The sequence below is a fragment of the Myotis yumanensis genome, unplaced genomic scaffold, assembly GCF_028538775.1.
Source record: "Myotis yumanensis isolate MYYU_CA2020_CCGP unplaced genomic scaffold, mMyoYum1.0.hap1 SCAF_2, whole genome shotgun sequence".
NCBI lineage: Eukaryota > Metazoa > Chordata > Mammalia > Chiroptera > Vespertilionidae > Myotis > Myotis yumanensis.
The window spans coordinates 82,143,122-82,168,426 of NW_027223753.1; the positions used below are offsets into that span (position 1 = coordinate 82,143,122).

At 42.2% G+C, this 25,305-nt stretch overlaps 1 pseudogene; it reads left to right on the top strand.

The window, feature by feature from the left end:
* The first annotated feature begins 1,771 nt into the window (after positions 1–1,771).
* LOC139002469 (exosome complex component CSL4 pseudogene) lies at positions 1,772–9,816 on the top strand (annotated as a pseudogene).
* Positions 9,817–25,305: the final 15,489 nt, after the last annotated feature.

The following is a 25,305-nucleotide window of genomic DNA, read 5'->3' on the forward strand; positions in this document are numbered from 1 at the left end:
TGAGCAGGGCCTGTGGGACGCGCTGGAGGAATGTGCTGATGGCAGGGAAATGGAATAAGCGTGCTATTGTGTGCTTTATTATGTTTAAGGGAATAGGGAGTAGAGAGGGGGAAGATCTGTTTTAACTTTTGATTTCTAAGATATCTGTTATGTGTTGTGCTGATTGATCTATCTGAAAAAATAACCAGGTTTTTAGAAGGCAGAGCAAAGCTGTTTCCACCCTTCTTTTTTCAAGAATCACTCCAAAACAACAAAGAGAACGTGAAGCAAAAACACAAACCCTGTATTCTTTAAGGACAGGAGACATCTGTAATCTGGAGCCACAGTATATGAAGATGAGAAACAGATGGAGGAATGGTAAGGCACTTAGTAGATCTACAGAAAGTCGGACCTAACCGCCTGAGGGTGACATCATACCGAGTCAAGCCGATTCACTCTGCACAGCACAGGAGCCTCCAGGAGTTGAGAGGCCCACGTGTCGCAGTGGGCCAGAGGGAACGTGGCCCTGAAAACAACCCACATAGGAAAAGGGTAATAATATCAGCTACCATTTGTGAAGCGTTTGTTGGTGCCCGGTTCTTTACACACACTCTCTACTGCAATTCTCATAATTAATAGCATTTTATAGATGCAAACACTAAGGCCTAGAGGGATAAAGTAATTTGTCCCAAATAACAAGAGAAAGATATTAAACCAATGTTTAGCTGCCCCTGAACAACACAGGTTTGAACTGCACGGGTCCACTTATAATTATTTCAGTCAACAATTTGAAATAACTCCCAGACAAATCACATAGCCTAAAACGGACAATGTAAGCTTACAGTATTGATAAATACAGTACACTACTGTAAATGTATTTTCTCTTTCTTACGATTTGCTTAATAACATTTTATTTTTCTAGCTCATTTTATTGTAAAAATAGAGTATATAATACATATAACATACAAAATATGTGTTAATTGACTGTTATATGTGTTACTGGTAAGGCTTCTGGTCAATAGTAGGCTATTAGTAGTTAAGTTTTTGGGGGAATCAAAAGTTATACATGGATTTTTGACTGTGCAGGGGTTGGTACCCCTAACCTCTTCCACCCCCCACCCCCGCGTTGTTCAAGGGTCAACTGTATTTTTAGTTCAAAGCCTTATCAGTAGCCTCCACCACCTCTCTATGTAAAACCATGAGTACCAGCATTCCCGTGTTGACTATGTGGCCAGGTTGTCATATGGTTGGTAGGCATGATAGCAAGTTCTGGGCAGAGCTGCTGCTGTCTAGGATCAGGCTTTACTGTTTTGTTTAAGGTGCTTGTTGTTTTGAAAATTCCTATGGAAACAAAAGTCTTACCACCTCCCCACTGGCCATCCTCAACAGGATCTAGTCTGGAGGAGCCTCCTGCTGGGATGAGAGTGTGCCTAGAAAGTGAGTCTTCAGAGGTCCATAGTAGCTGAGGGTCCATCAAACACACTGGCCTGTGTCCTGAGAGGGAGGGTGGGGCATCAGGCAAACTGCTAATCTCTTCCTACACTTGCCTATTTGCTGCTGCCCCGTTGCTATCCTGCACCACCCAGAGCAGGTACATACCTCACTGCTGCTTTCTGCCCCTATAGGTCACCGACAGCACAAAATCTGGGTCATGAAGAAACAAAGCATCCAGTGTCAAAACTGCAAAATAAAGTCTGCAGTGTTTATTCTCTATCTTATTTATGTTTTCTGTTCATGGCTCAAAAATCAGTCATCAGACACTCGATGAGAATCTACTGTGTCCACAGTCACCATGTTGGGTGCCGTGGAAGTGAGAAAGACAGAGGGCATCTTATCTGCTCACAAAAGCCATAAAAAACCAGAATGCTGCAGCATCAGTCCCTGCAAAGGGATAGGCAGGTATGAGGTGTGTGCAACTGAGAGCTAGTGAGGAGGGCTCAGTGTTACTGAAATTATCTCATTGCCTGTTTGTAGCTCTGGATCTTCCATTAAATTGTGAATCCTTTTCTTTTTTGTCAAAGGCCTTATTTGTGTTATTTCTGAAACCAGCTGCCAAAAACCACAGCAGTATTACTGCAGAGTGAAGTAAGACTTTTCCTACCCAGATCTGAAGCCCCCTCCTCTTACGCATAGTGTGATTGTTCTCAAGGTCTCCACTTCAATTTCAGCTAAAGAATTAACAGTTTCCTATCTACCTCTCACATTTGCAGTTTCCACCCTGAAATGAAAACCTGTGGGAGAAGATCCGAATCTTTCAGTTGTCGAGTCCCTTGACAGGGAGCTGCTCTTGATTTATACTGTAACCAGGCATTGATTCATCCACACTAGTGTATAGAGAGTCTCAGAATGAGCCCAGGATGGGTCAGCTGGGGTTCAGGCCTGCTGGGACACATCCAGACAACTGAAGTTTATTTGCACAGGGGCTGAGTAGCCTCCTGGGAGAGCATTAAGGGAGAAATAAACCAGGCACAATGACTTTGACTCAGTAAAAAGTCTTAATCATTCTAGGGAAGGGGCAGTTCTCTCAGTAATGTGATCTCTGTCATGTAGATGTGTCTCCTGGTCCAATACCCACTGGCCACTTGTTTGCATCCTATGCAGAGGTGGCAATGAGGATACGTGTAAATAAAAATAAAAAGAGCTGTTTCTTGAAATTCTTAAAATCTTAAAGCCCAACTGACACTGTTCCTAAATAGAAGAAGACATTCTTTCTGTCAAGCTGCAAAGCTTTGGTCTGGCAAGTGCTCATGGTGCTGAGGATGCTGCTGCCCAGGCATGACAATGAGCAGTAGCATTAATTCCAGGAGGAGCTGGCTGTTTACAGTGGAGTAGCCATACCACCCACCGGCTGGGCAGAGCAGTGATGGTGTGGGACCATCAGCCAGCAAGAGACAACATGGCCTGGTGGAGCAGCAGACGTGATGGCCAGCAGCAGGGATTTTGGTGTCCCACAGGGGAAAACGGAGCCAAATGAAGCAGCAGGGGAAGCACAGTAGTATCTGCACGAATATAAATAAGACCATCTACTGGCCCTCTCTGGGGAGGGGGGTGCAGAGGTGGGGGCTGGGAAGGGGTGGGGGAAGAGGTAGGGCTGGGTGTGGGGAGGAAAGCCTTGGGGGCTGCCATTCTGTGTTAGGCTTGTGACTAGAAGAACTAGGGACGTTTGCTCTCATTCTTAGTCATGGATTTGAAGGCATTTGGGGAATTTGGATTTCTTCTATCTACTCATACAAACACACATAAATGCACACACTTACATGTATATCCTATCAAAGATGTGCTATGGATGTAAATGCTCATATGTATCAAGGCTCTGCTTGTATACGAATTATAAATAGTTAAAACCAGGTGGGGGGTGGGTAACAGTTGTGTGAGGGGGTCTAAATGGGTGAGTATTAGGGTCTTATGCATAGTGTGATTGTTCTCAAGTTATATGTTTTGTGCTGCTACCTACAATTTTTCTTAGGAAAGGTTACCATGCTAAAAAAAAGAAAAAAATTTTTTTAATTTTTTTGAAATCTTACTTGATATAATCCAACCTTATCATTTTATAAATGAGAAAATGGGAACACAGAGATCTCAAATGACTTGCCTGAGGTTGTGAAGACAACAGTAATGGATTAATGGCTCAAGTCCAATTTTTTTGTTTTATTTTATTTTCCTATTACACCATACAGAGAAAGTATATACAATAAAACAATGAAGTCTGGATATTGTACAGAACTCTGTGTGTTTCTCAGTTTTAAATGGTTAGAGGTTTGAGAACTGGCTTATTAGATCTTTAATTCTTTTAGCTATAAATTTATAGCAAGAAAAATATTAGCTATGGGGACAGTAATGTAAGTTAAATTAATACAATTTGGTATCAAATGACCACAGTTAATACAATTTTATATTCAAGTTTAAAGTTGAATTTAGAATCTACTAGACATGTTGTACTAATCAGAAATGTAGAACAAAATGAGATCATTGTGTTTCAGAATGGGCTTTGCAAAACAATGGTCCAATTTTTTAAGCACAGAAAGAGAGCAAAAAAGATGACAAGAAAGTTCCAGAAGTTCATGAGTAAATGTTGAGAGAATAGAATTATTCACTGGAGAGAGCAAAAGAGGCTAATCATTTCCAGGGAAGTGAAGAATCTCTTAGCTGAGATGAACTACTTTTCTCCTCGACAAGGAAGACAGAATAACTGCAGATCTTTAGAAACACCATGAGAGAGTGAGGTGGTAGAGTCAATAGAATTGAAATGGTGATACATACCTTTGAGGTTCTCTAGGCCTTGCAGAGTTGTAAAGCTCAGAGGTAGTAGATGTTAAATGACCAGTCCAGGAAGGATATGGTGGCTAAATGACTACTGGTCGCTGTTATTATTTCAGGAAATATCAAGTGTCACCATATGTTGAAAACTAAAGGTAATTTATCAAGGAGGAATATGGGTAGGGAGGAGGCTGAGGACACCACTTTCCAAATGTATGCTAAGATGGTCACTTGGAATACCTGCTCACACTGCACAGCTGGCTCCCTGACCAGATCTGAGTGTTCTTCTGTACTCTGCTCCAGCCACTCCTGCTATCCAATTAGGTTCCCAGCTACTAGATGGTCCTGTGACTGAAGTCCATGAAATTAGAAATAAGATAAAACACTTAAAAAAAACACAAAAAAACTTTGGAACTTCCAGTCAAAATGGCAGAGCAGGCCTTCCACAATCACATTACAATAAATTTGAATGTATTTGTGGCTCAGCAGTTGAGCTTTGATTCAGGAACCAAGAGGTCACAGGTCAACTCCCAGTCATTCTCAGGTTGATGGCTAGATTCCCAGTGGGAGGTGTGTAGGAGGCAGCTAATCAATAATGTTCCTCTCTCATCAATATTTCTCTCTATATATCCCTCTCCTTTTCCTCCCTCTAAAATATCAATAACACATATTTTTTTAAAAAGTACAACTAAATTATTAAGAACCACTTGAAGACTAGGTGAACAGAATTTCTGTAACTAAAGATATAAAAGAGAAGCCACATTGAGACTAGTAGGAGGGACAGAAAAATAAAATGGGCTGGTCACATGACCACTGTGACAGCTAAGAATTAGGAAGGATATCTCGACTGTGGAGGTTTCCCCTGAGGAGCTGGGGGACACAGCCCCACACCAGACTCTCCAACACAGAGGACCAGAGCCAGGAACAGGAGTCCCCACAACAGCTAGCTGTGGAAATCAGCAGGGACTCAGCCTGGGTGAGATGGAAGGCTCATGAATCCTCTTGAGAGGCCCAAGCATAGACTCATTCACTCACAATTTCCTTAAGCTCCAGAGAAGGAACAACAGCTCAAAAAGGGACATTGTGGCAGGAAATGAATTGTCTGGCTTCAGGCCAAGGGCTGGAGAAACAGCTCTCTCTGGGACTGAAGTGCTGGCAGGTGTCATTGTTCATTTGTTGAGTCCTCTCTCCATCCATCTGGTAGGTTCCATTGTTTCTTTGCTGAGCCCTCCTCCTCCACAGTCTGCAGGTACAGGTAGGTGCCAAATCTGAGTCTCCATTAATCTGGCTAACACTGCTCTTGCCCCAAACAGGTGATATCCTGAGACCCTGCCCCAGTCAAGTCACACACCGAACCTGAGCCCCTTTCAGAGGCTAATCCATACAAGCAGCTGGCCTGGGTCCATACTGTGGACTTTTCTAAAATCTATCAAAGGCACACAAACTTCAAACAAGCAGAGACTGGCCTCAGCATGCCCTGTACATCTTGCCTCAAGCCTGGCAATAGTGGCAGCCAGCCTCAGTTGACAGCATAACCACTCCCAGACACCTCTAAGCTTAGCACAGGCATCTACCAGCTACAGAAACCTGGTAGATCCTACCAGGTGGCTGTGGGCCAGACACAGGTAGTGGCTGACATTGGCCTGCACTGAGTTACCTCCCAAGAGACCACAGAACCAACACACCTGGTGGCCAGTTTCAGACCACAGCAGAGCACCACACAATTAGCACCACAAATGACAAAAAGAAAGGATTGCCTTGGCAGACACCAGAGCCTGGCTAAAGCCAATGCTTCTCTGTGGGGTCTGCTATAGTCATGGCCAGTCCTCACAGCCAGTCAGCCCAAAAGTCAATCTCACCCATTGATGTGCCAGCAACAATCAAGGTTCAACTATAACAGGAGAGCACACACAACCTACCGAAGGGACACTCCTGAAGCACCCAGCTCATGTGAACAGAAAAACTGTGCTATTGGGCCCCCGAGGACATCTACAACATGAGACCACTCTGCCAAGACCAGGAGATATAGTAGGTCTACCTAATACATAGAAACAAACAGAAATGAATCCAAAATGGAAAAAAAGAGCATATCACAAATGGAAAAACAGAACAAAACTCCAGAAAAAGAAATAAACAAAATGGAGGTAAATAATGTATCTGACACAGCATTAAAAAAAATGGTTATAAGGATGCTCAAGGAACTTAGGGAAAGAATAGCTTATTTCAGTGAGAACTTCAACACAGAGATAGGAAATTTTAAAAAAGAGACATGGAAACCATAACAAAGAATCAATTAGAAATGAAGAGTACAATAACTGAAATGAAGTTTACATTACATTAAAGGGACTCAACAACAGACTGGGTGAAGCAGAGGATAGAATCAGCAATTTGGCAGACAACTTAGGATAAAACACCCAATAGGAACAGCAAAAAGAAAAAAGAATACAAAAAATGAGAATAGTTTAAGGGACATCTGGGACAATATCAAGCATTACAACCTTCATTTCATAGGGGTACCAGGAGAAGAGTGAGCAAGCAAGGGATTGAAAACCTATTTCAAGAAATGACTGAAAAATTCCCTTACTTGGTGAAGAAAAAAGACACACAAGTCCAAGAAGTGTGGAAAGTCTCAAACAATAGGCTCACACCAAGACACATCATAATTAAAATGCTAGTGGTTAAAGACAGAGAGAATCTTAAAAGCAGCAAAAGAAAAGTAGTTAGTTACATAAAAGGAGGCTCCCAAAAGATTGTCAGCTCATTTCTCAACTTTTCAGGCTAAAAGGGACTGAAACAAAATATTCAAAGTGATGAAAAGCCAGGACCTACAATCAAGATTACTATACCCAGTAAAGCTATAACTTAGGATCAAAGGAGCAATAAAGAGTTTCCCAGACAAGAAAAACCTGAAGGAGTGCATCATCATCAAACCAGTATTACAAGAAATGTTAAAGGAACTTCCTTAAGAAGAAGAAAAAAAATATGAGTAAGAAAACAAAACAAAGAAAAAATTCTCACTGACAAAAGCAAACACATAATAAAAGAAGTGGATCAACCAACACTAAAGCTAGTACAAAGATTAAAAGGCAAAAGTAGTAAGATTGTGTGCAATTACCATAGTAAATTAGGGATACACACACAAGCACGAAGTAAAAAATATAACGAAAACCTAAACATGGAGGGGGTGAGTCAAAAATGCTTGGGTTTTTACAATGTGTTCAAACTTAAATGACCATCATCTTAAAATAGACTGTTATAAATATGGCTTGGTATAAATGAAGCACATAGTAAGCACAAGCCAAAAACCTACAAGAGATATACAAGAAATAAAGAGAAAGGAATCCAAACACATCACTATAGAGAGTCACCAACATACAAAAGAAGAGAGCAAGAAAAGAGGAAAGGAACAAAAAAGAACTATAAAAACAATCAGGAAATGACTGATAAAATAGCAATAACTTCATACCTATCAATAATGGTATGATAAAGAAGATGTGTTCCATATCTACAATGGAATATTACTCGGCCATAATAAAGAATGAAATCTTACCCTTTGTGACAACATGGATGGACCCAGAGGATATTATACTAAGTGAAATCAGTCAGACAAAGACAAATACTATATGATTTCACATATATGTTGAATCTTAGAAACAAACAAGTGAACAAACAAAATAAAAACAAATTCATAAATAGAGAACAAACTGATTGTTCTCAGATATGGTGGGGAAGTTGTAGGATGGGTGAAAAAGGTGAAGAGATTAAAACGTACAAATTGGCAGTTACAAAACAGTCATGGGGCTGTAAAGTTCAGCATAAGAAATATAGTCAATAATATTGTAATAACTATGTGCAGTGTAATTGGGTGCTAGGCTTAGGCAGATCACTTCATAAGTTATATAAATGACTAAACACTATGCTGTACAACCTGAAACTAATGTAATATTGAATGTCAAATTTAATTTTTTAAAATTTAAATTAAAATTTTTTTTAAATAAAAATACTTTTGGGTGTCCAATTTATTTCACTTAGTATATAACTATTTCACTTAGCATAATATGTATTCACTGTGGGTTGCCACCACCCCTACTTCATTTTCGGCAGTGGTTAGGAGGTTGTTGGACTGTGCATCACCTAGGAAGGTCACTTTGGCCATGACAATGTGTAATATGCTAAGTGAAATAAGTCAGACAGAGAAAAATAAATACTGTGTGATTTCACTTAGATGTGAACTTTAAAAAACGAATAAAATAAAACAGCAACACACTCATGGATACAGAGAACAAATCAATGGTTGCCAGAGGGGAGGGGTGGGAGGTTGGGCAGAAAAGGTGAAGGGGAATGAGAGGCACAAACTTCCAGTTAAAAAAAATGAGTCACATTGATGTTGTATATAGCACAGGGAATATAGTCAATAATCCTATATTATAAAGAAATAATATGCAAATTGACCATCCCTCCAACACAAGATGGCCACCCCCATGTGGTCAAAGATGGCTGCCCCCATGTGGACACAAGATGGCTGGCAGGGGAGGGAAGTTGTGAGGGACCAGGACTGCAAGGGAGGGCAGTAAGGGCAATCAGGTCGCCAGGGAAGCAGTTAGGTGTCCATCAGGCTGGCAGGGGAGTGGCTAGGGTGTGATCAGGCTGGCAGACAGAAGCAGTTAGGGGCAATCAGGCAGGAAGGCAGGTGAGTGGTTGGAAGCCAGCAGTCCTGGATTGTGAGAGGGACTGAAACAAAATATTCAAAGTGATGAAAAGCCATCCCTCGAGGGGTCCCAGATTGGAGAGGGTACAGGCTGGGCTGAGGGATGCACCCCCCACCCCCATGCACAAATTTCGTGCACCGGGCCTCTAGTATCCTAATAACTTTGTATGGTGACAGATGGTTAATAAGCTTTTTGTGGTGAGCACTTCATAGGTATACAAATGTCAAATCACTATGCTGTACATCTGAACCTAATATAAGTATGTTAACTATAATTTAAAAATTAAGGGACTTGGGACAGTGGCAGTCATGGAGCCAACCTGTAAGGATCTGCATACGCAGCAAACATCCATGTAACGTGGAGGAGGGCAGCCCAGGTAGTCAGACCTGCACCCAGCAGGGCTACATCTTTTTCTCACAGCAAGAATGGGCGCTTCCTATTGTGTCTGTGATGAGAAAAACAAAGTCCCAATTACTGACAGATGTGGGGGCTACTGTCACCTGCAAGGTCTGGAGCATCCATTCATGCTTTGCCAAAGTACACACCCTCTCTGTGGGATCCACACAACTTAAGAACTCTTTTCGAGGAACTATCCTCAAGGAAGATATCTGAGCTACTGAAAAAAACAAGGTTGAAATTTATAAGGGTTTTCATGTGGGTGAATTGTCTTGGGCAAAGTGACCTCCCTAGGTGAAACACAGTACAACTACCTCCTGACCACTGCCGGGAATGAACAAGGGGTGGTGGTGGCCACCGTGAATCAGGTGTCCAGATGGATCCCATCAGCTGGTGTGAGATGCAGTGCCCTAAGACCCACACAAAAGAGTTCCGGAAAGTGGCCCTTGTACAACCTGGATTCTTGTCGACCTAAGAAGCAATATTTTACCCCAGGGAGAAGGGTAAGCTATTTCCAAGAGCACAGGTATGAAAGGAACAGTAAGATGCTATTGTCTTTATTCAAACACCTGGGATCAGACTTCGACCAGCTCTAGAAAAAGTCTGCGGGAAACTTACGCTACTCTGTAAATGCAACAATTTTCTTATGAACCTTTCAGTGGAATGAAATCTTGGGTGATAAATTTCTCCTCTGGAGGCTCCATAAAAAAAAAAAAAAACACAAAAAAAAACACTGTATAATGTTGAAAATAGCCTATTCCTTCTGATAGTCTTATAAATACATCATTTTTGCTGCGATAAAGAAAAACATTTTTATGAAAAGAATTTCATGGTGAAAATTAATTAATAAAAAGACTTTGGATGCATATAATGTCCTAATCTCTTAATATGTTTCAATTAACATCTGAAACATGATAATTAATGCCACCCCCTGTGTCACCTTTTTGTCTTATTAGAGGAGGAATTTGAGGCTGGTGGCAGTGGGGAAGTGATACAGGAAATGGAAACTCCTGTGATGGGGTTGTGATAAGATACATACTCACATGCAAAGTGACTGAGATGGTACTAACAGGAATTCCTAGCCTAATCCTTAGTACTTGGGCAGTGTCCCTGACAGGAGAACACAGGAGAACAGGGCACGATCCACTGTCTGCTTGTCCATTTTCCAAGTTCCTTTTCCTCTGAGTCCAGGTGTCATGTTGATATAGCCTTGCAGCCCCAGGTCCCAGTGGTAGTAAATATTTGTAAAGAGAAAAAAAAAATCAGAAATACAGTTATATTTCACTTTAATTTTAATGGACTCAGAAGATGTATTAAAATTCTATAAAATAAAAGGGTTATTTATGATTGAAGAAAGATTTTCATTCAAATAACCCGAAGGCATTGGCATAATTAGAAAGTTAAATCCAAGATTTCATAAAGGTGCATTTGCAAGTTATTAATTATGAAAACAACCAAACAAGCAGACTTGACAATGAAACTTCAACTCACTAGCTTGCCAGATGCCCTAAGATTCTTGGATGACTTGGTGTCAGGTGTCACACTCACTTTCAGAAAGAAGGAAATGAGCAGCTGAGACCGGCTCCCCGGGACAGGCCCTGACTAATTCTCTTGTTGTTCACACCTTTCTAAGTCCTGGTAAAGTCATTAGCTGGAAAACTCGGCTTTGGTTGGTGAGGTACTGTCTTGCAAATTCCAGGGATGTAGCAGAAGTGGGTATTAATGATTTGCAATGCCTGGTGGTGACTCAGGTCTCTGCAGACTGGCTGTTTCATTTGCAGCCCAGCCCCATTTCTCTGACTGCGCCCTGTCCCACGTGTCCCTTCCAGGGTCTCACATGCTCCTTCAGGGCTATCAGACACACCTCTGTCTTCACGCCTCTAGAAGTATGAGACACCCAGCGGGCAGCACAGGCCCCTTTGAGTGTAAGTTGTTGAATCAGCCTGCTTTGACTGGTTTTCTGTCACAAGTTCTCTGTTGAGAGCAGCCGTGCCCAAGATAGCTCAGGCTGGGAAAACGACAGCTTCTTGGAGACGTCATCCGGAAGCATCTATATGTTCTCCCACTTTGGCGTGTGGAAAAGGATTAAGAGACATTCTGTATACTGCTAAACTTGAAGGGTCTGGTTAATTACAGCAATTTTCTATGGATTTTAAAAAATTGACATTTTAGAGAGTGACCTGAGCAATTATTTCACTGGTTATTAATGCGAAACAAAAAGGGAGAAAAGGGCGACAAGATCTTAGGTTAAAGACGGAGCAGAAATCATGATGGTGAACAAAAGAATTATAATAGTATAAAAATATTTTTTTTAAGTAAGCTACTAAAATAAGGAAGAAAAATTGTTTAAGTTAATAAAATAAGGAAGAATGTTGGTTAAACTTCATTTAAAGGCTAATTAAAACTTTACTCCCTTCAAGTGGGATTTCATTCCTAGAATGTGACAAACTATTTTTCTCTCTCACTCTCCCAGTAAGAGTCCCTCACAACCAACCCATATATCTCCTCTTTTCCCAAAGTCCTCAAATAGCTCAAGCTCAGTGACTGCTCAACCTAGGCCTGCTGCCCGACTCCTTTTCTCACCTCCTCGCTAAATTCTATCCCATCAGAAGGGCCCTTCCTCACACACATCACTCCAGCCAGTCTTGGTTTCTCTCAGTTCTGCCCCACATCCCGATTCTGCACGGACTCATGGGCCAAAGGAGCAGCACAAAATCCTTCTGGACAGATGGAAAAGGGACGAGGCTATGAATAATTACTGCTTAATTTTTTTCTATCATACATGAAAAGGCCTAGTACAGTGCCTGGTCCGGAGTAAGGAAGATGATTTATTTTAAAATATATTTATTTATTTTAATCCTCACCTGAGAATATTTTTTCCAGTGTTTTTTTTTTTTTTTAGAGAGAGAGTGGAAGGGAGGGGGAGAGAGAAACATTGGTGTGAGAGAGACGCATCGACTGGTTGCCTCCTGCATGCACTGGGGATGGAGCCTGCAACCGTGCTAGGTGACCTAGACTGGGAATCGAACTCGAGACCCTTCAGTGTGAGGGCCAAAGCTCTAACCACTGAGCAACACAGGGCAAAGCAAAAATTTATTAATATTAGCTGGTAGACACATAGAATCAGCCAGTAACATCTTCCCAGCTATGCCATCCATCAATATCATCACTATTGAAACCTTCTCCACTGACATATTCTTCTGTGGTCTCCCTTTTTTCCTTCTTTCCTCTCTCCCTTACTTCCTTCTTCCTTCTTTTCTAACTTTTGGTCTCTGTCTTAATCCAATCACACCGCTGTAATAAACTACCATAGACTGGGTGTTTTTTAAACAATAGAAATTATTTCTCACAGTTCTGGAGACTGGGAAGTCCAACGTCAAGACACTGGCAGATTCCCTATCTGTGAGAGTCTGCTTCTTGGTTCATGGACAGCTGTCTTTCATTGTGTCCTCACTTGATGGATGAGGCAAGGGAGCTCTCTGAAGTCTTTTTTACAAGGGAACTGGTCCCATTCATAAGGGCTCCACTCTCACAACCTAATCACTTCCAAAAGGCCCCATCTTCTAATAACACATTGGGGTTAGAATTTCAACATGAAAATCCTGGGGCGACACAAATAGTCTGTAGCAATCACCTCCAAGGACATTCAAGGATAAAGATGTTGGATGAGGGTAGGGTTTCCAGACAGTGTGATTTGTCTGATTTTTTTTAAATAGTCATAAATTGGGCTTCTACAAATGTGAGGAAGAAAAATAGTGTTTTATATTGATTGCATACCACATCTTATCCTGTGCCCTAGAAAAGCACTAACCCTCTCACTCCTTACAACAATCATGTGAGGTGTGTATGCAATTACAATGGAGTTGCATGGTGCATGCATTTGACTCATTCAATCAATGTATACTTCACAGAGGGAGGGGTACAGGAGAAAGAGAGAGAATAAATTCAATATAACGGGTACAATGATTTTGCTCCCAAAGCCACTCAGTAAACTTAGGCCCCAGAATACACAGGAGTTGTAAGCTCCCTCAAGCTATCTCTGTTCCCATCGTACCTCCCATCGTGCTAGCACTGAAAATGATTCTGGTGATTAAATTTACAACACAATTTTTTCCCCATCCAAAATGGCCCATAAACTGAGGCCAAGAATTTCATCTGTTTTAACGGTTGGAGAAAAATCTGGCTGTGTTAGACCCACTGAGAGATAATTTGGGAGAGAAACTTAGCATTTTGAAGTATTATCAAGAATAAATTTTGATATGTGCTATTTGCTGCCTCATGTGTTTCATTTTGTCTGAAATGTGAGACTCTACCTCCATTATACAGAGGGGGAAATTGAGGCTTGGAGAAGTTAAGTAACTTGCCTCAGGCCAGGCATCTGGGGCCAAGATGAGATCGGAACCAAGTCAGTCTTGGTTCCACAGCACATGTTTGTCCCACTCTGCCCAAATCCAGCTCAGTTCTCTCCTTGAGTCTCCGTTTCAAATGGTCATCTACCCCGTGGTCATCCCCTGGCTGTCTGCATCATCTCTCTTCTCCTTTGTCTCTAAAGCCTCCATTCAGAACTATTTTGATAATCACCAGGGACCAGGGGATGTTCAGTAGCCCACACAGGTACTACCATTCTGGTTATTTTGGTCTTTCACTTATTCTGTGACTGCACTGCCATTTCGGTTGGTCAGACATCCATCCTGGTACCTATACTTTACTGACTGTTATATATTTTGAATATTACTCTGGCCATACCTCTCACAAGACTATAGAGAGATCCATTTATGACAGAAGCAATATTCTAAGTAATTTTACAATGTTTTAGCTACATGAGCCATTGGCAGTCACTGACATCATCATTTTCCAGAGCCATGAACTGAGGTCCAAAGGGCATGCCTTGCCTACAGCCATAAGGAGGTAAGGTCTGGACCTGAATGCTCCTGACTGCATTGTCTCTTGCTGGTTTCTATGCACGGTCCTGGAGTGCCCACAGCCAGCTGCCTCAGTCTTTGCTGAGAATTTAGGGTGACAATTGATGAAACTCTCTTTGTGAGAATGATCAGTTGCAGGTGACCCCTGTGAGAACAAATAAGAATTTGATTGTCTTTATTCAGAAAGATGTGCCATAGTCACATATGCTATGGGGTCCAGAGTCACCGGTGGCATCAGGACCCCTTTAGGGTCTGTGTGTTTGCTTTGTTTTGATCCATCCTACTGCCCTCGCTAATTGCACTGGCATGTGGGTGGCCCAAACCCTTCACTTGCAGGAGGACTTCCCAGAGAGGAGCAAGGTCTCCTGCCATCATGTCCGATGTCACCGTGTAGGATATTAAAACTGACTCAAGATTGTGTTGAAAAATGTTTTCCTTTCCAGTATGCTAATAAGAACAAGATGATATCAAATGGATGTGCGTCGTGGCAGGATTTTTCTGTGGCGGAGTCTTCTAATGAGCTGTTCTGTAATGAGGGCTAGATGTGCACACGTATCTGTGTGCTAATCAAAGTTTAAAGACCTTTATTTTCCCCCTACTCTCACCCTCTTCTAAGCCCTGGCTTTAATTCTTTTAAACAGTAACATTAATTGGCTGTTAAGTAAAACAGGAGAGAACACAATAGATTTATGATATTTTGAGAAGCTCTGCCAGTTCTCAAGCATTTGGAGAAACAGGCTTGGCTTTATGGGGTAATTATGATTTAGTGTTTTCTCTCGCCCTGTTGAGTCTGTGGCCTGCCTCTAAAATGGATCTGGGATGAATGTCAAAGTCAGGATTTACAGTCAAACCTTTTCAACATATAAAGCCCAGGACAAGTTTATTGTTTTATTTTTTCTAAGCAATATTTCTGTCTGCATTTCTGTGCTGTTAGGTTTTGTAGGGTCCTCCCACCCTCCCACCCCTCCCCACTCCCCCACCCCCACCTTTGAAATGGCATCTATAAATTTCTTCTCCTGATAAGGCTGCTGTATCATCAAAAAGTGATTGTTTTTGCAAGCAATCACAAGAGAGCATGCCAATTTAAATAATTCCTTTCCTTTCCTCTCACCTCCCTCCCCTCCTTTTACAGGAGAACTGCTATCATCTCAGGTTTTCTACCCTTTCAGAAATGAGCAGCAACCGACGAAGCCTGATGAGCCTTAGGAGTAAGATCTTTATGCTTCTTCTTTCAGTATCTTTCTTTCCTGGTCTCTCTTTGAAATGACGTGTGTTCAGTGGTTGCCTTCAGGGGAGCGGACCCCAGGGATCTTCGGGCTCTACGGGTTTCTGACTTGGCTCCCTACTGACACGAGATCTTAGGCAGTTACTTTTCCTCTGGGAGCCTCCTTTCTTTCTCTTAATTTATAAAATAAAACAGAGGATGATTTCTAAGGCCTCTTCCAACTCTAAAATGTTAACATATCCTATATATGGCCCAGGAGTACTATATTAGGCCACATTGGTGCACGCTGCTGAAGGGAAGATGTCACCCCAAAATGTGCCACTTCGGCATAAGAATTATTTTAAGTGGAAGGCATTTCAGTTCCTCCCAAAAGAATTCAGTTGTCACAAATCCCCTTGCTGGGGGCGATTCTAATCTTCTTTTCTGGAAGATAAGAAGTGGGCACCACACTCCAACAGACTGTCACATAGCTACCATATATCACATCTGTTCTCCTAAGGGCCCATTTACTTTTCCAAATAATTATTTATTTTCTCATAAGGGCCCTTTCCCCTTCCTTCTCCTCTTAAAATAATATATAACCTCCAAATTCTAATCACCTCTTTGAGTCACATTTTTCTGTAAACTCCCATGTATGTATATATGTGAATAAAAATCTGTCTTTCCCCTTGTTGATCTGTCTTGGTGGTTTAATTGGCAGGTCCCTAATAACAGAACACGAGGGGAGAGGAAAACGTGTGTGTGTGTTTTTTCTTCTTGACATGTGTGTGTGTGTGTGTGTAGGTTACAGAAGTGGGAAAGGGGATTATGCTAGGAGTAGTATTTTTCTTTAAACAATCATTTTTATGAGGGAGCTCAGTGAGAGAAGGCTCACTCAGCATGGTTGTTATCTTCATCAGGAATCTCTCCACATCATCCTTGAAAGTGTAGCCCTTCCATCCCAAGGTAAGGGTGGAAGCATGACATGGGCTAGTTTTTTGAGGGAGGTTGAGAGGTGAGGAGGGAGAGAAGGATTCATGCCAATTCAAGAGCAGCAATTTTTCAGTATGGGCCCAGGCCACAGCTATCTATCCTATATAATAAAGAGCTAATATGCAAATGGTCATCACACCCTCACACCCTCACGCCATAGCAGCTCAGACACTCAACACTGGGGAGAGAGGCATTGGAGACCAGCCAGGCACAAATGAGCTCGTGAGAGAAAAATGGGGACCAGCCAACCACAAATGAGCTAGCAAGAGAGGAATGGAGACCAGCCAGGCTGTGGCCTGGGAGAGGGACAAGCTGCCTGCCCGGGTCCTGGGCGCCAGCACCTGCGGCTGCGGCCAGGGCGAAGCCACCTGCCCACGGTCCCCTGTGGCTGCAGCCGGCCCAGGCAAAGCTGGCCTGTGTCCTGGATGCCTGCGGCCAGCCAGAGGGAGGGAATCCTGGGTCCCGGGTGCGGGGAAAGGCAGAGACAGTAAGGAGAGATCAGGCAGGCAGGCAGAGGGGTTAGGGGCGATGAGGCAGGCAGACAGACAAGTGGTTAGGAATCAGTGGTCCTGGATTGTGAGAGGCAGTCAGACATCCCCTGAGGAGTCCCAGATTGGAGAAGGTGCAAGCTGAGCTGAGGGACTCCCACCCCCCTGCACAAATTTTATGCACCGGGCCTCTAGTCTATTTATATAAAGAGCCAGCTTCCGTAATGACCAAAGGCTCAACCAAGTGGGCGGGGACTGGTGAGAGGGCTGAACTCTGCGAGATTCCTGGTGGCTGAGGGTGCAGAGTGTGAGTGCGGGAGTCCCGGCATGTGGGTGTGTGCAAGAGCGTGGACCCCAACGACACACACTCACATGCCCGCACCCATACAGGGCCCTGGCAACACCACCCACGCTTCCCTGGACTTCACCCTCCAGCCCAGATCCTCTAGGTCCCGCGCCCCGGGGTCGCTCAAGTTCAGCAAGAGTTTGCAATTTGCCCAAAGCACATTGAACAGTTTTCTCTTAACCTGTTTGTGGGAATGTAATCTGATTTGAAACCAATGGACTAAACAAACAGAAGCACTTTCTAGAAAGTCAATTTAGAAATGTTGATCAAAATTCAAGTGAATTAGCTTTGGGCCAGGAGTTCCATGTCTGTGAATGTGTCCTACATAAAAAGTCAAATAAGCAATTATGTTTACTGTCATTGTTGATGCCAGGGAAACCGGAAACAACTGCCCCACAATAAAGGGTTAGTAATGTCATAGTAATGTCATAGTAACCATAGTAATGTCAAACAGTCAGGGATAACACTGTAGCCATTAAAAATTATGTCTGTGCATCCAATTCGTTGACATGAAAAGAAGGCCATAGCCAAATATTAAGTGGAGGGCAGGGGAAGCTCAGAAGAGGGCATGTATATTTATATGTATGTATATTTTATATGTCAGGGAAGTAATATTTTTAAAAACAGTGACTCTTCCTGAGCTCTGCAATTGTGAGCAAATTGTGTTTCAGGTGTGACAGGTGTCCTCTGGTGTTCCATACACACAGACATCCTTGCCTGTGGGACAGCCTGAACCTTTGCTGCACCTGCCCCTCTCTGCTGTGGCAACTGCCCAATCAGACATTCCCTTTTATTGGGCTGGTTTTCTTTTCTCCTCTGTCCAAACCATGCCTTTCCAACAAAAGAATATTAAGCAAGCAATCCAAACAACAAGTCTTGTTGCCGACTGCAACTTATGCCCTTTTACTCAAATATTGTTGCTTTCAAGCCAACCAGGCTTATTTCAAAACTTTTATTTTTCTGCAACTTGACCATTTTTTATTCAATTAAAATATTCTGGAGTATTTTAAATGCATATAGAAAAGTAGAGAATAACATGGCAAATACTTATCTATACTAGTAAAAGGGTAATATTCTAATTAGACTGGACATCTTCTGGACATCCTTCCAGACATTTTTCCGGAAAAAGCCATGGTGGCAGGGGCCAAGGCAGAGGCAGGTTGGGGCAACCAGGCCAGCTGGGGAGGGCAGTTAGGGGCGACCAGGCCTGCAGGGGAGGGCAGTTGGGAGTGACCAGGCCAGCAGGGAAGGGCAGTTAGGGGTGACCAGGCAGGCAGATAGGTGAGCAGTTAGAAGCCAGCGGTCCCAGATTATGAGAGGGATGTCTGACTGCAGTCAGACATCCCCTGAGGGGTCCCAGAATGGAAAGGTTGCAGGCTGGGCTGAGGGACCCTCCACCCCCCACCCCCCTGCCCCCTGTGCACGAATTTCAGGCACCGGGCTCTAATATATATATGCCTAATATGCAAATTGCCCCCATGGTAGTTCAACCAGGAGACTAATCGTTTGCTATGACATGCACTGACCACCAGGGGGTGGTGCGGAACAAAGGAAGGCCCCAGCCTGCAGCTGGAAGGCCCCAATTGGCCCTGATTGCCTGCCAAGCCTAGGGACCCTACCCATGCACTAATTTTGAGCACTGGACCTCTAGTTTAATTATAAAGGATTTTTTTTTTCTTTGTTTAATTTTGTTTTCTATCTCACTGAACAATTCTTGGTAGTTGTACCCAGCAAGTTGTACCCAGCAATATCTCTAACACATAGATAATTTATGAAAACAGAGGAGGACAGCTGCACCTCTGACCTATTCTCTGATGTATTTTCATAGAGGAGACCATGCAGTGACTCAGACAAGAGTCTAGAAAGAGCCCCCAACATTTGATTACATATTCTATGCAATATATTATGTATTATATACGGTGCCATTGACTGTATAATGTACCTAAGTGTTATCCTATATTATATACAGCTTTATAATATGACATAATTTATTGCAGCTACAGTTTATTGAATATTAACTACGTGCCAGGCATGCTATTAAGCTTTTATTTTATGTTTTCTCATTTAGTTTAGATGATATAGTTTATATAAATGGTAATTCCAAATAACATTTGGTGTTAATAATTTCTTTCAAGCATTTCTCCTGTCTTCAGGATAAAGAAGTTAAGATACATGGAAAGGAACCCAACAACAAGAATGTCCTTGCAAATAGATGAGAATAATGAAATAGGGATCTTTAGAAATTCTAACCCTTCCTTCTCCTACCCCTGACCAAATGCGTACACACACCCACATTTTTAAAGGTCCAGTATGGAATAATTCAAGGGTCCCATTATATTGTAAAATCTTCCTAGCTGGGATAAACTGGCTTTGGAAACTCCCTTATCCCCAGGACTCTCTCTCATATGCCAATATCTCTAACACATAGATAATTTATGAAAACAGAGTAGACACTTTTTAATAATTAAGTGATAGATAATAGGAGTGTGTGTGTGTGTGTGTGTGTGTGTGTGTGTGTGGTGTTTTAATAAAAAAGCTGTAAGAGCTTGGAAAAGAAATGGAGACTACTATGGTTAGTCCTTCACGTATTTATTTGGAACAACTGAAAAAGACTCTGCATCTTGTACCCCATTACCCCTAACTGAAGGCCCCTCCACATTTGTCTGTTTGCTAGTTGGGGTATTTTCCAGAAGGTGTTTGGGAGCCACAGTCATTCAAAGGGAGAGCCAGATGCCTACCCCATTCTCAATCACCCAGCATCACCCACTCTATTCTCTTCAAATTACAGTGCAAACAATAACACAGGTACAATTAGCCAAGGCACTAATTACAAAGCGCAAATGTGTAAAGGATATAGAATGATAAATGGCAAACGCAGAACATGTTGTGTCATATCAAGTGATCTCTCTGGCTGCTGAACCCAGGAACAAAGGGAGAATTGTGGCCTGTTTGTCTAACATGCTCTATATCACAAATTGGAAATCCTTCCTAATTAAGATATTGTTGAATGTCCTTTGTTAGCAGATTTTAACAATGTTAATTAGGAGGTTAGTGTGATCATTGTTCGACTAGCAAACAATTAGGGTGATTTGCACTGTAGCTTTGGAGAGACTTCTGAGCAAACCAGAAGTTTCCTTTCTTTAGGGAGGGAAGCTGTGAAGCAAAGGAGGGAACAGGAGCTGGGAGAAAGGGCAATGTTACTCTTAACATTTTAGGCTGCCGGCCAAGGCAAAGCATGAGGAAATGTTAGCTGTGTGCCTGGCAGCTGTTAGAAAGCAGCGTTGGCCTTGACCTAATGGGGAAACTGGATTTGTGAATGTGAAGCCTATCTCCACCATGGTTCTTGTCTTGATAATTCAGGAGAGTGCGGCCAGAGAAAGCAAAGTCTTCAGGTCTCTTAATCATCTGGTCAAATAAGGGTGCAGATGGAGTTCAGGATGTGCTATCGCAAAGTATGGCAACTTGCCATGTTGAATATTTTAAGCTGAATGAGCTTCAAGAACAGCAGAGGCAGAAGGTCACTCTGACCTTCTCACACCCTTCTCCCCTGAAAGAGGTCATGAGACCCTCCCCATACCTGGAGGAAAGGATCACCCTTGTCCCCAGACACACAAGCCTTGTATCTCTCCCTCAGCCCACTGTGCACCCCTCTGACCCTCTGTCCTCCCACTTATCCCCCACCGCTCACTCTCCATCCAACCTCATATAATGATGCTCAGGTCTAACTGTTTCTTCAGGTCTTCATCTCCTTATAAAGTCTCCTGCATCACATAAAACTTATATAAATGAATGTTTATGCTATTCTCCTAATAATTTCTCTTTGTCAGTTTAATTCTCAGATCCAGCCAAGGACCTTAAAAGAGTCAAGGAAGCCTGGCCGGCTTGGCTCAGTGGTTGGGCATCAACTTACGAACCAAGAGGTCACAGTTCGATTCCCAGTTCAGGCACATGCCCAGGTTGTGGGCTCCATCCCCAGTGTGGGGTGTGTGAGAGGCAACCGATCAATATTTCTTTCTCATCATTGATGTTTCTATCTCGCTCTTCCTCTCTGAAATCAATAAAAATATATTTTTTTAAAAAGTCAAGGAAAACTCTTTCCTCCCCTACAGTGTCTTCCTAAGAAAGGAGAACAATGCCCTGCCATCATTTTTCAGAGTTTTCTATTATTTTAGCACCAGATGAGTTGGAGCTCCTCCTGCTATAGCCCCCAACTCCTCCCACTTTGTGACTCCAACACTCAGAGTGGGCAGGTTTTTTTACTTTTCTTTTGAAGGGAAGCAGAACATGCCACCCCAAAATGTGACTGTGGGAGTTCAGGACAAGCCACCCTCAAATGTGTTGCTTTGGTATATTGATGATTTTGAGCTGCTGGCACTTGAAAAACAGCAACAGCAGGGAGAGGCTTTCTCTGAACTCCCCTTATCTGCCTAAAGATGGAGCCTCCAAATGGAATCAATTGTCATAATTCTGCATTCCTCCCCTCCTAGCAATTCCATCAACCAGGGAAAATCAACCAGGGGGTCTAGAAGTCAACACCACACCCAGACAAACTGTCACAAACGCTCATACCTCACCCATTCATCTTTCCTGAAAGTCATTTACTCTTCCTTAAGAGGCCTCCAACCCTTCGCCCCTTTCCCTATTTAGATGGTATTCAAGCCTGAATTCTAAGCCATTCAAAGAAATACTCATTTTCCTCTTGGTATCTACCATGTTTACATGAGTTATCCATGTTAATAAACTTCTGTTTGTTTTTCTCTTGTTAATCTGTCTTCTATTATAGGGGCCTCAGCTAAGAACTCAGAAGGGTAGAGGAAAAGTTTTTTTTTCTCCCCTCTACTATCTTTCCTTTTTTATCACCCCAGCGTGATAGTGGAGGTGACAGGCTAAAAGGAAGGAAAGATGGAAGGAAGAAAGAAAGGAAGGAAGGAAGGAAAAAGGAAGGGAGCTTTGACACTGCAAATATGAAAGCAACGTATATTTAGAGATGAGGCGAGAAGAATTGGCTGTTTGAAAACTACCCAAGAACTTGAGTGGCTTTAAGAATCTCATTCTCTTTGGCAAACGTGCTTGTGGAGAAGGAGGGCAGGCAACACAGCAAGAGAGGCATTGATTGGAAATTGAACACAAAGACTCTGGATTCTATTCTTAGCTTCATCAATGATTTATCAATCAAATTCAGAAAGAGTCACTTAACGAAACTCATACCTGCTTGGAGATGGTACCAGGTATCTTAGTGTAGTGATTTCCTAACTACTCACACTCAACTCTGGAGGATAAAACATCTAACAGATTTCTGGCAGCTACTCTGGGGCCAGGCACTGTGTTAGATACTTTACATAAATTTAATCACAGCTAGCACTTAGCTTCAATCTAAATGGCCCCGAGGCCCATTTAAGTGGCTCTCAAGTCTCTTTTATCCTTGGGGGACCCCATCTGCTGGGGGAATAAAAAGCCCTTTTATGTTCTATAACCTCACCGACCACCCACCCCAACAATTTGCGCTTTGTCAAAAAACCCTCCATCCAATTAACAGGACACAATTTTGAAGACATACTGATGAAATAAATTATTCATGCATGTCAGAAATCAAATATAGATCAGGTCACCTTATAAACTGTTACGATGTCTATAATTTGCTTTAAAGTACTTTAGCATAGATAATGTAATATCATCTATGTGTTAGCTTAATTCACAACCTTAGTGTAGGAATTGCTCCAATAGGAATCTACCTTTTAGGGGTGGGAAGTCAGAGCTCTCATCGGGAAGTCCAGCTATAGTAGTCCCCCTTATCTGTCAGACATACCTTCCAAGGCCCACAGTGAATGCCTGAAACTATAGATAATGCCAAACTCTATATATACTATGTTTTTTCCTATATACACATACCTATGATACAGTTTAATTTATGAATTAGGCACAGTAAGAGATTAATGATAATAATAATAGTAAAATAGAATAATTATAACAATATACTGTAATAAAAGTTATGTGAATATGGTCTCTCTCTCTCTTCGATAACTGAGATGGCCACTAAGTGACTAATGGATGAGGGAGCAGTACAGTGTGGCTACACAGAACAAAGGGATGAGTCTCATCCTGGGCAGGATTTTATCACACTACTCAGAATGGCTTGCAATTTAAAACTTATGAATTGCTTTTTTCTGTAATTTTCCATTTTATATTTTCAGGCCATTGTTGACTGTGGAAAAGGGAAACTACTGCAATACAAATTCACTTCCATTATCTCATCGTGATCAATACTGGACAGTTTTCAAAAGATCACGGCCAAGGTAGGAAATGGGTCTTCATTGGTCACGTTAGTGGCTTGTTAAATCACACACTGGCTGTTATAAATGGGCTCTCATTGGTAAAATTTGATAGGAGAGTCACATAGCAGTTAAGTGTAGGGATGAACTCAGTTTTCTGTCTCTGCACTGGTATAAATACAAACAAAACTCATGTGTGCCTTTGTTCTCCTAGCCTGCCATGTCTATTGGTTCCCCATTAAGATATCTAGTGCCTGGCACAGAGTGGTACTCAACCCACATCCCTTGAATGAATGATAAAAAGTGCTCTGTCACAACTGGGGAAAATTCATCTAAGGTGGAAAACCTGTTCACCTTTTTCAAGACCTGATGAAAAAACTTGACAGGTGTGTATTTTACTTTTCAAATTTCCAGATAGGGCGCTCATGAGTTGATATGTGTTTCGGTTTGAACTTTCCAAAAACACTGGAAAACCATTCACTTCCACTTAGAACTCTTGGTCAACCTAGAGTAGGTCAACTTTTCCAGCTCTTTATCCGAGAACAGCAAAGGAGACCATCAACTCATCCAAATTTAGGCACACTGTACACAAAGGGAGTGGAGAGAATATTCAGGCTATGAAATGCTGATGGCTCATTACCATGACAAAGGTTGTAACAACTTGGACAGGAAGCTGAACAAAAGGCATCCACCGTTCTATTTGCAATTCTAGGATTGTATTTGTAATCTCTCATTGCAGGAGAAAGAGGCTGCCAGTAAAGGCTGAAGCACAATAGGAAGGGAGAATCCACAATGCTGGGAGAGACCTAAGGGATCAGTGACCTTGCTCACACACAAGATGACTATGTGTGTGTGTGTCTTCCCTGTGTATGGACACATTTGACAAGACTAAATTATTGTCATGGGTAAGAGTTTAACATTATTAACCTATAAGATAGCTTTTAAAATATACATGCAACATGGCTGGAATGCCAATTTGAAGTGAAGAAGCATTTAAGGAAAATGAATAAGCTGAGCAGCAGTATTTTCATGGAGCAGAGCAAGCCTTTTTAATTTGTTCGCTGCAGAGTCTGAGAGTAAACTAACATTGTAACCTGCTAAGTAAGGCACCGTGAATGTGATTAATAATGCAGAGGGGGAAGCTCGAGAGTTATTGTGCTCTGTAGGTTTTGGTGTCAGGGAAGCATTAATTGTTCCAAAAGTCACTGGCAATTTTGGTTAACAAGTGATACAAATGGAACAGGTCATTCTGTTGTTCTGTAGGGCCCTGCTTCTCTAGCTCCTCAAAGCTTCAAATTCAGATTCATTGCCATTTGATCCCCTTTTGTTAGCTATCTAGCTGGTAACTTTTGTTGGAAAATGTGTGTCGCACTGTCCCTGGAGTTAGAGGAGCAAAACCATTGCTTTTGTTCAGCTAAAAAAGAATAAAACCCACTGCAATCTAGTCTATTGTCCCACTGCAAGACCAGGCTTTTAATTGGCACTTTGACATTGGTATTTAAAAAGGTGTGCAATGAGAGCTTAGAAGTAAGGTATCAGTGGGCAAAAGTAACTTCACCTCTGGGTTAACCTTGCCTTGAAATTTTCGTGTGTTGTAACTGTTCCCGATTCGTAGGAAATGTGTGTGGCTGTTGTCAGTGGAAGGCAGACAGGGCTGCTCTTAGATTTCAGGGCTGCAGTTAATATGCTGCACTAACCATAATCTCTGATGCATTGATCTTCTCCCTTCCACCCCCTCTGAC